The 14,535-nt window shown below is 47.8% G+C and overlaps 1 protein-coding gene across 5 annotated transcripts in view; it reads right to left on the bottom strand.

Moving 5' to 3' along the window:
• PLXNB1 (plexin B1) overlaps window positions 1-7,860 on the bottom strand; it is a 78,190-nt gene extending 70,330 nt beyond the window's left edge. For 3 of the 5 annotated variants that reach the window (XM_050312907.1, XM_050312905.1, XM_050312908.1), the window contains exon 1: window positions 7,142-7,201. The gene's annotated coding sequence lies outside the window, so the exon portion shown is untranslated. Of the gene's footprint in view, window positions 1-7,141; window positions 7,202-7,781 lie in introns of those variants that run through there. The other 2 variants (XM_050312906.1, XM_050312909.1) reach the window with 2 other exon arrangements.
• Between the last annotated feature and the right edge of the window lie 6,675 nt (window positions 7,861-14,535).

The following is a 14,535-nucleotide window of genomic DNA, read 5'->3' on the forward strand; positions in this document are numbered from 1 at the left end:
ACAATCCTCGGGATGAGCAGCCAGGTGTCATTTGTGTTTTGATGAGCCAACAGGCTCTGGCAGCCTGCAGAGAACACGGAGCCTGTAATTGTCACTGTAGCACCCGTTAGGATTACAACTATGCCGGCAGCACTGGGAGGAAGGGAAGCAGATGCACAGCCCAATGCCTTTCAAATATTCAGGAGGCAACACAGGAAAAGGATGAAAACTCTGCAAGTGCAGGTCATTCTCCTGTAACAGCTTTGCTCAGTGCAGCAGCATCCTGGGACTTGCACGCTGCTGCTGAGCACCTGCACCAGGCACAGACACAACCTTTGATCAGCAACAGAACATGGAACTGCAAAACTACTCTACCAGTAATGTTCATGTTTCTTGGGACTGTGTGAGCAGAACCAGTGCACAAGTTCCTCCCAGCAGGACTCCCATCCCTGTCATCCTCTGGCAGGTAAACACTATTCAGATGTTATTTGTCTTTAGCTAATGAGTTTTGGCATTCCTAGATCCATGGTAAGAGCTCTTGCTACAGCAGGTCCGTGACAGTGGGATGCTGTAGATGTATTTGGATGGTTGGCTCCAAAATAACATGAGTCTGAGATAGGCCCATCAGCTCGCCTACTCTTTCTGCTCTTTACAATGTTTATTCACAGACTTCAAAAGAGACAGCTCTCCACAGCACTGTGAAGCCTAGTTAAGCATCATGGAACAGTGGCCATTATCAATATGGATTGTTAAGGAAAGCTTAATGATGCCACCAGCCTGTATGTACAGGCCTCAGACCCGCAATGAAACAGAACAGCTACTTGCAGACCATCAGTGGCAGTGGGCTGCCTGTGTTTTAGGCACAGAAAATGCTTTTACAAGGTTCAAGTATCCAGCACAGTACTGCCACTACAACACACAGGAACAGCTTTAAAATATAATAAGCAAGAAAGCATGACTGTCAGCATTGCCCCAGAAGCCTTTAGATTTGTGGTGCTCTGCTGAGCTTGTTACTGAGGCTACTGACTCAGGCTTTCACCTCCCCTGCAGACCAGTTCAGTGTGGAGAAGGAAGGGGCCATGGTGACTTGGGCACTGTGAGGACAGAGACTTGACTGTCCTGAGCCCAGAAAAAACAAAACAGGCTAAATGGCTCTTTCATCTGGTCCTCTGCAGCTGCTCATATGGCCACAGTGCCAGCACACACAGTCCCTTCTCCCCATCTTTGCTGCTGTGGGAGGTCACCTTGCAGGTACCTGCCCTCTCTGCAGCGCAGAGAGCAAGAGCAGCATTTGTATGGCAGCTGCTCTGCCTTGCCACTCCTTTTTCTTTAGCTCTGCATCATCCCAGCAGTGCTGGGCACGGAGCACAACCAGACACTCCAGCACTGGGACTCCCAACTGCCTGTTACCATGGCCAAGGAGCTCAGCACACCGAGCCACTGCAGTGACTGCAGGGACTACTCTGCCTTCTTGCCAATTCAAATTTTGCCTATGCTGCCAAAAGGACAAGCTGGTAGCAATCACCCAGGGCCATTCTGTAATTGCACATGCACCTCTGCTGGCTGTCGCACATCTGGAGAACAGTTTCTGGTTACAAAGCCCAAAAAGAGAGGAAAAAAATTAGATCAGAGGAGGAAATAAACAGTAAGAGTGAGTGTTACCCGTTGCAGGCACAGCAGTGCCCCAGAAGGCACGATCACACAAGGGAACCACACCTCTTCATCGGAGCCATGAGAAAGCTGCACTGACATGCAGGACAAAGAGCAAAAAGCCCTTGCAATCTTTGTCTTAAATCTCTCTCAACAGTTGTGAGTTGACATAAAATGCAATTCAAAATACATTTCAGCTAAGGACCAGAACATAAACTCACAAATGCCTTGGTCTCCCTAGGTACTTCAACATTTCTGCAGCCTCATTTCAGCAATTTCTATCAAAATGCTAAACTGGCTAAAAAGATTGGCAAATAGACAGAGCCCCTGGTTACTACTTCTCCATTTCCCACAGTGGCACACACAGACCTCATGCAATTAATTCAGCTGCACACCCACTTCACCATTCTCCTGGGCAGAATCACGCAGCAATGGGCTGCAATCTGTATGCAAGAAGTCAAGCAGAAAGCAAATAAAGATCAAAACATTGACAGCAGTGGGATTCAAAAGTCCAGGAACTGCTTCTGCACTAGAGATGTCCAGCACATGCATCTTTTTTGGCTACATTAAAGGTAGGAGACAGTAGAAAACAGGTGAGAAGAGCTCATGACGCTGGTTTCTGGAAGACAGCAAAAAGATGATCGCAAAAGATTTGCCAAAATGCTCTCATATATGATAATTTCCTGCTAGGTAATTCACTAACAGAATTGCTGTCTCCAGCATTCTAAGAAGGTTAGTCTGATGCAAAAAAGAGTCTTGGTATCCAAGCTGAAAGTGCTAAAGAGTGAGTTGTTTTAGGGCCATTAGCTCCAAGCTGTCCAAAACCCTACACCAGCTTGAGTGAGGACACTGCTTCTGACAAAGTCTGGTCTGGCAGGAGCATCCCTGAGGCCCTGGTTCCTCTGTTTTAAATTCTTGTTGTCTGAAAGACTTCCAGTTGAGCACAGTGCACTCACCAGGCACCATCAGGAGCATTTTCTCAGGCATTTGCTTGGCCAGGTGTTCACAGAGGTTGGCAATTTTTTTATGGAGACTAGAGAACCCAAAAATTCCTCAGTGTCTCACACAGGAGGATGGGGGCATGGGCACTCGTAGGGCACAGAGAGATTTCAAAATTACACAGTCCACAGGAGTCAGACCAGAGGGGGAAACAGGTGGCACTCCAGTTCTTAAGGTAACTCCACACAAAGAACAGGGAGGCCACTTAACAGAAACATTGAAATGGTGTGGTACAGGAAAGCTAAAAGAGCAGAGACTGAAACTAAAATCATTTTGAAATGGACATACACGGGCGGAAGCCTTCAGCTGAAAACACTACTTCTATGTAGTAATTTTCAGAATTATTATAACAGGGTAAGATGTCAAACATACCCGTTCTATTTATAGAATGACACGCAATTTAGTCAGAAAACAAGTTTCATCAGCACAGACAAATGCTTGAACACAATCAGCTTCCCCCACCTGCACAGTCCCAGGCATGACTATTCTGCCACAGCAGAGCTGCAGGGAAGGGTAGGACACAAGAAAGACTGCATTCTCCTTGCAGCAACTTCAGCAGCAGGATGAACCCCATCATTGCTACTCAGCACTGCATTATGTGAGATAAGCTGACACACATGTTTTTTTCACTGAAACCCAGAAATTCCAAAGGCAGCACTGCCTTTAAATTAGAATTAAGTAGAAGTGCAAAAGAGAATGATGATGACTTGAAATTGTCTGCACCTGCAGATACAAAGCAACAGCAATCCACTTAGTCAACACCTTACAGCTGTGTATCCCAATGGCTCACCACAGATTCTAGGTGGGCAGCTGGAGCAAGTGGTCACACAGTTCCTAAATTCCAAGCCCCAGTACAGAACCAGCGTAGTTAAACCACCACCAGGAGCCACTTACAGCCTCTTACAGTCTCTGTGATATAGGACAAAAGACTATCCACATGACATGGACTAGGAATAGATACAAGTAGCAAGATAAAATTACAATGTTCAGATACTTCAAGAAGGGAAACAATTATCATTTCCTCAAAGGGAGTAGCAATGAAGTTGCACGAATTTTGAGAGAGGCAGAGCCAGTGCAGAGCAGAGGCTGGGGAAACTCACCCACGGGTTCCACAGTGTTCTGTAGTTAAACTTCAAAGCCAAAAGCAAAGTGAAATCTCACACGTTTGCCAGGCACAGAAAAAGTGTTCCTCACAGTGCTTGCAGTGTTTATACTGTAAGCAAATCACTAAAGTTCACATGAGATTAAAGTCTGGCATCTGGGAATTTCCTTAGGATCTGTCTCATTTGAAGATTCACTTCACATTTTGATCAACATCTAAAATCAAAATCATGCTAACCCAAAGTTTTCTGCTTCATTTTTCCCACATTTTTTTCCTTGGGAGGGGCAGGCAGGACTTGAAAGTGAAATTCTAAAATTAAATTCAGACTATTAAAAACCATTTAAAAATTCATTCAATAAAAAAAAAGAAAAAAGAAAATCCACCTAAACTGACACCATTTGTTTCTTCTGTTACCTCCCCACCCCCTGCCAAGCATTAGGAGGCAGTACTTACTTCTAGCTAATGAAAAGGAACTGGTTCCTGGAACCTCAAAATAGCTCAGCTGTCTTAGTTACTACTTGGCTGAAAAAAATTATTAGCAGTAAAAACAAGTCCCCCACATTTATTACTTAAGCAGTTGGGGAGAAAAGGCAGAGCCATAAAGAGCTCACACCAAAGCACTGTGGTTCTTCCATTAGTCAGGGCTGCGTGTCAGTACAGGTCCAAACATCCTGCTTCATGTTTTCGCACCTCTGCAAGTCTGAGCTCCAGCAACTAAAACCCCGGCCAGTTTGTTAAGCAGGGGAGCATCTCAGTCATCCCTGGAGCAAACCGTGGCATGCAGGCTGACTCTGTACGGTTCTAGAGAGCTATGCAGGTAGCAAAAGCCCCTCCATGTTTTTTGGGGGGAGACCCCTAGACCGAGTGTGCCAACGGGAAAGGTCTTTTGGCTCTCACCGCTGTGCTGGAGTAAAGACCACACAACACATGAGTTTACTGTTTCCCAACTAAATTAAGCATCTGCTCTGCCTTCCGGAACAATGGTATCATGTCACAAGACCGTGCACATGCTCCTAATGTCTCAAATGCTTGTTCCTGAAAAACACATGCAAGAATTTTCTGAGACTTGTCTTCCGGCACCGAGACCAAACCAGACAAAGCTCAAATAACGATCAATATGAATCTTCCTCAAAGACATCATCGCGACCATCAGGTCATCAAAGACGCCTCCAATAATAGGACAAGGAAAATGATACCAGCACAATGAAAGACCAGCTGGCACATTCCCATAAAGGCAAAAGCAGCCCTCCTGTGGTTTTGATGAACAGCAGAAGATGAATCCTTTCAGATACAGTAATCCTGCAATCAGATACTCACAAGAACCACAAATAAATGCAAATCAAATCCAGGGCTTTAAAAGATTATGGGGAATGCAAAGGAGAGTCAGTAGAGCACACCAGATCCCAGCATCCAGAGCACAAAGACGTTTCCCTGAAGATCCAGGTGAGCAAAAAAGGGCACCAGTCCAACCCCTGCTTTCTGAAACCAGCTTATACCTAGAGGGCTAATTCTTACAAGAAAGTAGGCAGGCTCATGCCTCCTCTGACTGCTACCACCCTGCACAGCCTGCAAGCTGGAATGAATCAAAGTCCTATCATCTTCCTCCAGGATACCCTTATGCAAGTTTGGGAGGGCTCAGCTCAGAACTTGGCTACAACAGACAATTTGAAGTTTCAGGAGAAAGAAAAAAAAAACAGCTACAAACAAAAACAGAACAGATGGAGAGGCTGTCAGTGAGGAGGAGAAACTGAAGTCCTTGTGAGTTTGCTTTGACAGGCAGCAGGAAGGACTGAGACAGAAAGGAAGATGACAAGAGAAATAATGTCAATCTGCCCAGTTCAGAAGTAGAGCTTTTACCAGAAAAAATCCCAAGCATTTGTGGGAAGTGGCTGCTTCATCTTCTGAACTTCCCCTCATCCGTTGTTCTCCCTCCCCAGCCGGCACTAAACTTTTGCTGAAAAAGATACCATGTCTCCCTGTACCCCTCACTGCTGGCTAAAGGAACCCCTCTAGAAAGTCAATAGCAATAGTGGGAGACAGCAAGTGCAAATACTTTTGTTTTCCCGTTGGACAGTGCTGGATAGCACACACCCCACACAGGCAACCTGGGTGGGTGCTTTTTCCTTCAGATCACACCCAGCATACAACTGGCACTGCTTTTTTGGCAGGCAGCCTTTTACCAGACTCACGGGGCCACCTTCGGCAGCAACAGATACTTTTCAGACTTGTTTCCTTGCAGTCTCTGCTGGCGTTGCCAGGAAAGCCCAAGCGTGCCAGCAGCAGCAACACTCGCAGCAACAACTCTGCTCCACACAAAGACTGGCACCGAAGGGAATGGCTCTGCACACTCCTCACAGCCCTCTGTCAGCTATTCCCTCTGCCCTTATATGGGAACATCCCGTGGCCCCGCTGGGAATGTGATGCTGTTGGTGGACATGAAAGGTAAGGCAATACCTGAGCTGTCAGCAGGCGAGGACAGAATTTTTCTGTTCTGAAAAGCGAGCAGAGTCTTGGAGCCCAAAATTTTCACAGCACTCACGTGAGAGAAAGCAGAGATTAAGTGTCAACTGCTGACAGTCTGCACCCACCTTTCTCAAGAGAGTTATGCTGGTGATTTTAATCTTATTAAATATTGCTAATCGTATTACTAACCTAACTCTTTTCACATGTTGGAAGAAATTTGAAGAGAAAATTCCATATATGATCATGCTATGGTAAATGCTTTCTAGCCAAATCTCAACTCAGGGCAAGTCCCTGGCTTACAGATTCCAGTTCTGCTACACAGAGGTGTGGATGAGCATGGAAATAGTCCGCTCAGCACCAGATTACCCACAAGTCACCTTCCCAGCCAGATTCTTTTCTGTCCATAACCTGTTTGCTTTCTTCTCTCTGGGATTCTGTTAGACATTCCCGACCTCTCAAAGTGACCCTACTAAAACCTGTGCAATTCCATGCCCCATTTGTAATAAGGGGAAACACCAATTTCCCCATTAGAATGCAAAACCACGTAGCACAACAGGTCAGTGCATCAGCTTCCTCCTGATTTGGGGCGACTGCTTCCATCACTGGCTTAACTCTTGACGTCACACAGACATATCATTAATATAAGTCATTGATTTCTGCATTTTATATGCAAGACAAAACACTCCTGTGACCCCCGTTCAAAAAGTGAGGCCACAAATGAGCAGATCACATTCAGCCTCAGAGAGAATAAGGCACTTGTTTAGTAAAATACTGATCCCGCTGTTTTACAACATGCAGGGTTGTAGCCCCTTCCTTCAGCACTCCAGATATTCCCCCAGGACTATTACTGTTCCAGACTGTTGCCCTGAGATAAAGCAGCAGCAACAGAAAGTTTAGAATCGAGAAAAGAAGGAGTTCAAATTGCAGCTCCTGGAACAGAAAACACACCTGCTCGGGGAAGGGGGGTCCCAAACACTTGCTGCAAACTCTTCCAAAAGGAACGCGTTCAAGGCGGAAAATGAGCTCTCCAGACCAGCAGGAATCAACCACTCAGCGCCATCCCAGGCGCGGGGCGAGGGCCGGGCACCCCTTCCAGCGCTGCCGTACGGGCTGCCCGACCCCTGCCCCGCCACCAGCCCGGTGACAACCCCTCGGAGCCCTGCTCAGCTGGCGGCAAGCTCGCCCGGTCCCACCACTCCTCCCAACTCGGCGGTGCCGCCGCTGGCGGAGGGTCTCGCCAGCCCCGCCGCCCGCTCCTCCTCCTCCTCTTCCTCCTGCGGGGCGCGGAGCAGCGGCGACCCCCGCGCTCCCCTCCGCGGAGACCCCTGCGGGGGCGGCCCGGGGCGGGGGGCTTTCCCTACCCACCGGAGCCCCCTCGCCCCGCCCGGGAGGCGCCGCCGCTCCGGAGGGGCCGCGCCCATCCCCCCACGCGGAGACAAAGCGCGGCCCCCGGGCGGCACCTGCCGCCGGCGCCGCTGACCCCCGGCAGCGCTCCCCCGCCCCGCGCCCGTCCCGCCGGCGGCGGCAGCGGCGACGACGACGACGACGACAGGCCCGCGCCCCCTCACCGAGCCCCGCCGCCCCTCACCTGCCGCGGCCGCCCCGCTCCGCTCCCGCCGCCGAGCGCTGCCCGCACCGACCGCGGAGCGCCGGCCCCGCCCCCCGCCGGCCGCCCCGCCCCCCCGCCGCTCTCCGCCAATAGCAGCCGCCTGCTCCTCCGGGGCCACGCCCCCGCGCTCGCCGGGTCTCGTTGCCCCCCCCACGCGCGCGGCCGGCGGCGAAACCCCATTGGCTGCCGCGGGAGGGGCGTGGCCCATTCCCCCCTCCCCCCCCGCCCCGCGCGCCCCGGTCCCTGCGCGGGCCGTGCCTGGGACCCCCGGCCCGGAGGGGCGGCGGCTGCGGGGTCCGGTCCCTCGGCACCACGGGCCTCCCGTCCCTCGGCACCACGGGCCTCTGCCGCTAACGCTAGCGAGCTGAGGGGAGCGTGTTCTGGGCGCTGCCGCCAAAACGAGTGGCGGCTGCCGGCCGGCCCGAGGGCGCAGCGCCGCGGGTGAGAGCTGGGCTTGACACTGTGAGTTTTGGAGGAAACCGCAGCGTTTCTCTCCTCTCTGCATTTCCAGCGATGCGACTTTGGTGTTGGGTTCGACAAGGCTTTGTACTCGGCTGTCCTCAGCCAGGAGGTGCGAGGGAGCGGGAATCTGCAGCGGGCACGGGGCACAGGGACCAAACCAGCAGCAAACCTGACAGCAAACCCTGTCTACAAACTTAGGAGTCACCCTTGACCACACAGCATCGGGAGGCTTAGGCACAGCCCAGTTTCCAGTTGCAGAGTTATGTGTGAACCAGCACATTAGCGAGACTGAAGAATGTGACAAAAGCATACTTATCTCCAGTTGCAAAACAGCAAGGACATACCATTCCACCTGAAAGTCGGTGGAGACAAAGGCACCATAAAGCAGAAGCGCCTGAAGTGATATGTGTAATATAAACTGACTGCTGGTTTTGTGATTTTTATTCCTGTGAAGCTGGAAGCTCCAGTCATGAGCAGAGCAGAGGCTGGTGCTCTGTATAAGAGACAAAGGCATTTCTTGCCCCCAAGAACTGACTGCATAAAATCCTGTCTCTGAATTAGGGGTGAGTTCTGTCAGTAACAGCTCTACAGAGGGACAGAATTAATGCTCCCATTTTTCTCGCTCACAGTGTAACTTCTGTGTTCCCCAGATGTGCTGCATTCTGTTGTGTTGTTGATCAGAAAATATACAGTTAGTCTAACAACTGACTTGCTATACATGCAGTGACCAACTGTAAGTACTGGTCATTTGCCTGCTGAGCTGACTGCCAGATGTTGGGAGACCGCAGACAAAAGATGAAATTATGCCCTAAGCACTCAGCCACAAATGCTGTTTGGAAAAAGAACACGTATCTGAGGACATGCAGAAGTGATACAGCAGCTGGAGGTACAAGCAAACTCTGAGGAAGAGTGGACTGGCCTGGGCTGTGCAAAGTATGGAGTTCACCATGTTCCAGCGATGCCCATCACTTTTCCTTTTTGGCTACAGATGAAGATACAGATCTCCACTGAAGAAATAAAGCTGCTCTGAAAGTCTGAATCAAACTTCCCTCCCACATGCATTTCTGACATTTCAGAGGAACATAGTTGGTACAAGTCCCATGTGCAGAAGTGTCATTAAACATCTACTCTCTTTGTTACAATCTGTCGGTCTCTCGTACTCCCACCCCCAACACCCAAAAAGACCACTTCATGAAGCAAAAAAATATGTCTGAAAGTTTAGAGATGCAGAACAGTCCCCAGGATCTGGCAGCATGATCACAGTCTCCCAAAGGAAGGATTATTGCAGAGGCAGCTGCCTGCTGCCTCTCTGGACCTTTGCTCCTTGGTGCTTCATTATGCTGAGAAGTCCTTGGGGCCCACTGTACACAGAGCCCATGAGGACTCTCATGAGGAGATGATCCCTTCCTTACTTGCTTTTCTCCCCACACAGAAAAAGCCACCTGATTTCCACACCCCACTCACTGAATCCCTCTTCAGCTTAGAGCTCACTGAACAGAGAATTATCATCTCACTAACCAGAGACATTTTAACTGCATTCAAATTGCATCCACCAAAATCCAGTTTTGGTGACTAAGAGCATTTAAAAAAAAAAAAAAATTCCAACTTTTCTCTGCTGCAACCCATTCCTGACTCAAAACACTAATCCCCTTTGTGCCTTTCCTCCAGAGCCAGTCCCAACCTGCAGCCCCTTCCGTCTGGCAAGAAACATCTCCAAGCTTCACTTAAAAAGCAGCATAAAGCCCCATGAGAGCACACTGGAAAGGAGAAGCTTTTCCTTCTGCCCCATGGCAGGGCTGGTGTGGTGAGCTGGCTGCAGGGTCTGCTTTGGGAGCAGAGCAAGAAGAGCTTCTGTGCACTTTAAGGATGTTACAGTGCTCGCCTTCTACCCCTCTTACTGTACTTTCAGCCCTCCTGAGTGATGTGGGTGGGATTACACACTCCCCCTTCCGGGAGGAGTTTGGATCAGTCTGCAAAAAATCTTGCAGTTCTTAAAAAAAAAAAAAATTCAAACCTGAACAATCTCTGGAGAAAAAGCTGTTCTCAAACATTACACAGCTGAAAATAGTATCACGCAAACCCTGAATATATTGAGGAATAAATTTAAACTGTTTTTTATTTCCATTTGTTCAGAAGCTTTTTTAAAAAATATATTTAAATCCCTAAAGGATCCTCTTCTATAAAAGCCCTTGTTCATGTCTGGGTCTAAGCAGGTTAGCTAAGTTTCTTATGTAACTATTATGATAATCACAAGGCTAGCAGCTGCTTATGCTCCTTTTGATTTTGTTCTCCCTCTTCCTCCCCTCCAAGCAGGGGATGAAACGGGTTAAGAAAGTCACAAGGAATGTGTGAATACTGTCTATAGCTTCTGGGAATAAAATGCATTTAGAGCAGTAATTCAGGGACCAACAGAAGGTTAATTACATCTACCCTATTTCATACCTGACTCTGTTTCTTTCAAGCTTTCAGTTTGTCAGAACATTTAGAAACAGCATTAAGGTCTTTGTTAGGGTCTTTTGGGCACCTACAGTTCTGCTCTCAGCAGTCTGTCAGTGTTCAAGGATCTGCTTTTGAATACAAGCAGTGCCCAGCACCCCAGAACTTGCAGGAGCAGAGCAAGAGACTCTGAGCACACACCTATTTGCATAGGTTTACTTTTCTCCCTGCAGAACTCGGCAAAAGAAGCTTGGGATGCTTGTGGCAATCCCTTTATCTTGGAGCTCTGCTGCTGTATTTGAGCACAGACCCTCTTGGATTATCCAATTGCCATGCACCAGAAATTGCACTTCTCTATGTTTTATGAGGAGGGTCATGAATATAACTTGCTAGCAGAAATCTGGCAATAAAGTACAGTTCTAAATATATTATGGACAAATCCAGCATTGTCTCCCTTTTCCTAGCTCACAAACCTCACTCCTGCTGCAAGTCTCAGTCCTGTTTCTGAGGTAAACAGGACATCTCTACCACTCCTAAGCTCCACAAAGAGGGAAGTATTTGTTTTTGGAAGGTATTTTGTGAAAGGAACTGTCTTTTCCAGACAAATACTTACAAAGAAATCAACAAGAGCACCTGTGACTTCCGACCAGGATCCTAGAATGGAACAGTCAAAACTCAAGAGTTAATAAATAAATACACATATCCTGATCGTGACACTACATATAACTGCTTTTGTCCTGTCTTCATAAGCAACAGTTTCTAGTCCTTTCATGAGTGAAGGAATGGCAACTTTTCTCTTCAGAATGCACCTACTGTTAGAAGTCTGCAGTGACCTCATTCAAAGTTATTTCCATAGCCACGAGGCTGTTTGCTTTTGAGTTACTAGTGGTTTCTCATGAAGCAGTAAGAACTCAAAATAGCTTAGCTCAGGCCACTGCCTCTCTTTTTTCTATAGTTAATGTCTATCAAAGGGCTTCCTGTTGCTCTTATTAGGTTCCCTCTCTAGCTTAGCTTCTGTGTCTTGACAGACAGTGGAATTAAAAGTCGAATTAGTACAGGCTTCCTCTGCCCTACACACAGTAACCAGGCCTATCCCTGGCCTCACTAGACCTGTACATGCTATTGCAACCACCATCCCCCCAGACTGATGAACACTTGGGGCACAGGGCTGGCTGAACCATCCTGCCCAGAGAGAGGTCTTTGCTCACAGAAAGAGCAAGAATTTTAGTCTCAAAATGCTTTAGCAAGCAAAACCTACTTGTTGAGGAGAGCTTCTGCTGAGAAACCTCATTCCAGAGGTAAACTCATCTATTATGAACCTTATTACCAACCCAAAGGTATGCAACTGAACAACAGAATGCCTCTTTTTTTTTTTTTCCTTTGACTGAAGTAGCCCAGAAGAGCACAGGCAACAAAGTATTCACTTAGTGCAGGCTGAATCATCAGGAAACACGCACTGAGATGTCCTTCAGCTTTGTGTAAATCACTGTTGCTACTGCAAATGTACCTGAACTAATGTGAGCGCCCAGCTAAACACCCCCAGACAGCTGTGCTGGTTTTGTTCAAACTCATGTATTTGCCACCTGCATTACCACGACAAAGGTTTAGCATAAAGGACTACACAGATTATACACATAATCTATGTTATAGCATCCTGCTGGATATTGCCTTCAGCCAGCTCAGGTACAGCTGCTACTGCTGCAGCCACACCTTCTGGCTTTGGGGTGCACATACGGTGCAGCGCCAAACTACACATTCAGATCACTGCCACAATGGAGCGAGGATTAATCCAGGATTGAGGGAATACACAGATCTTCTCTCCTAATTATTATATAGTCACAGTTAATTACAAGGGGTTTTTCCTAATTGAAATTATTCTGCTGTCACTTCACATACGAGGATTTAGCAAGGAAGAGCAGAACTAAGCGAACCACAGTAATCGCTTGGAACAAGGAGCTCTGCCAGTGGTACAGAGCTGCACACAGAACCTATTCCTGAGTCTTCAAAACTCCCTATAAAGGATGAGATCCTGTTATTTTCATCTTGATACGTGTCACACCTTCCAGCACTTCTCAAACTTTAGGCTATTTCAAACAATCATTTATCACAGATTAATTTGCTACTGCTCGTTGACTGTTCATACAGTCATTGACTGACTTTCACTTCCTGTAACTCTACGTAGAGTTAAAGCTACTGACTATCATAAAACCATTTTTAAAAGGGTAAAAAGCAGACTTCTTTAGAGCAATAAACAACCCTTGGGTTTTTATTCTCATGTATTGTATACAAGTTTAGCCTCAGATCCCTGCTCATTTTTGATGCCACCAAGTACAACTCAGTGAGTGTTGTTAGCTGCCTGACATTCCACATTTAAAAACCATGTTCATATATATAATCCACACTTTCAGTGATATTGAATAACAAATTCAGCCAGTTACATAGTAAGGAGGACCAACGTTATGTCATTAAACTAAAAAAAACCTAAACAAACCAGAACAAAATTCTGTTTGTGACTAGTGACCAGTGACTAGTGCTGGCAAATTACAAATAGAACCATTGCACTATTCCTTCCCCTTTAATTACACACTTGTCTCTTATTTTCATCAAGCTCCTGCAAGAAGTATGACCTGTAAAAATATTTGTGAAATAATAAAGTGAAATCTTATAGACATGAAAAATTTTATTTATCTGTATGCACACTTCTTGACACAGCTAAGCCTATGGGAATTTTTATCCCAGTTTTCAAGCCAGTAGATCAAATTTCTGCCCTGACAAATGCTCGTTACTCACTTCCCACTCCAAACACTCAATATACAAATCAGCAGCGGAGCTTCCCAAAACCATCACCTTTTGCACAAATCATCTCTCCTACAGGTAGTGAATCATCACAGATCGTTCCAATACTGTTTATTCCACCATTCAATATGGAGCTGCATTTGTGATTTCCAGTTCAAATGATTCTTTTACTCTATCGTTGATCTGAATGCCCCATGTGTAATCCTCTCTACTTCTGCTCATGATTTCTTCACAGTTTTGCAGTTTGTCCATGCACAAAACATTAGGAGTCATTTTACTAAACAAGTAGAAATTTTTGCCTTTAAGTTGTTTGTTTGTTTTGTTTCTGGTTTTATTTAGTTCTAGGTACAGTGCAGGTCCCATGTCTGTACAGCATGTCCTGTGTATGACGTATATCCCCAGGCTCTGTCACTTGGTCCAGCAGTGGCCGTGGTGTGGGGCAGTGCAGAGGTTCTAGAGCCTCATGGTGTCCTGGTGGAGAAGGAGAGGGGCCATGTGGAGACACTGACGGCTCTGAGGGAGCACAGGACTTGGGGGGAGGGGGTTCACCTCAGCTCAGCTCTGGCACTGTGCCACTGGAAGACGACGCTTCCTTGTGCCCTCAGCTGGGGAGAGCGGAACAGCAGGGATGGCAGGACATCAGAGCCCGTGGGGCCAGGCCCCAGTACTCGGCTGTTCCAGCAATAAGTGTGTCTGAAGCCCAAGAGGCCTTGGAGGCAGCCGGGGGCTGCAGCTGATGGGCCCTGGCAGTGCCTGCTGTGTGGAGCTGAGGGTCTGGGCTTTAAGGGCATGTGGCTGAGGTGGGTCAGAGTATCTGGGGGGTGCACCTGATTACACTACAGGGCCTGTCTTGGGCAACGGGAGGCAGTGGGGAGGCAAACTGGGACCCAGTGGGGCAAGTTAGAGCCTGATGGGGACACGTGGGACCGCTGCAGGGTGACATGGGCATTGGGAGCAACGACAGGAACAACTTGGGGTCTGCTGGGGGCCATTTGGGGCCCCATGGCTGCAATTTGGGGCTCAGAGGGCCATTTGGGGA

This window comes from Myiozetetes cayanensis, unplaced genomic scaffold (assembly GCF_022539395.1).
Source record: "Myiozetetes cayanensis isolate MyiCay16 unplaced genomic scaffold, myiCay2020 scf18, whole genome shotgun sequence".
Classification (NCBI taxonomy): domain Eukaryota; kingdom Metazoa; phylum Chordata; class Aves; order Passeriformes; family Tyrannidae; genus Myiozetetes; species Myiozetetes cayanensis.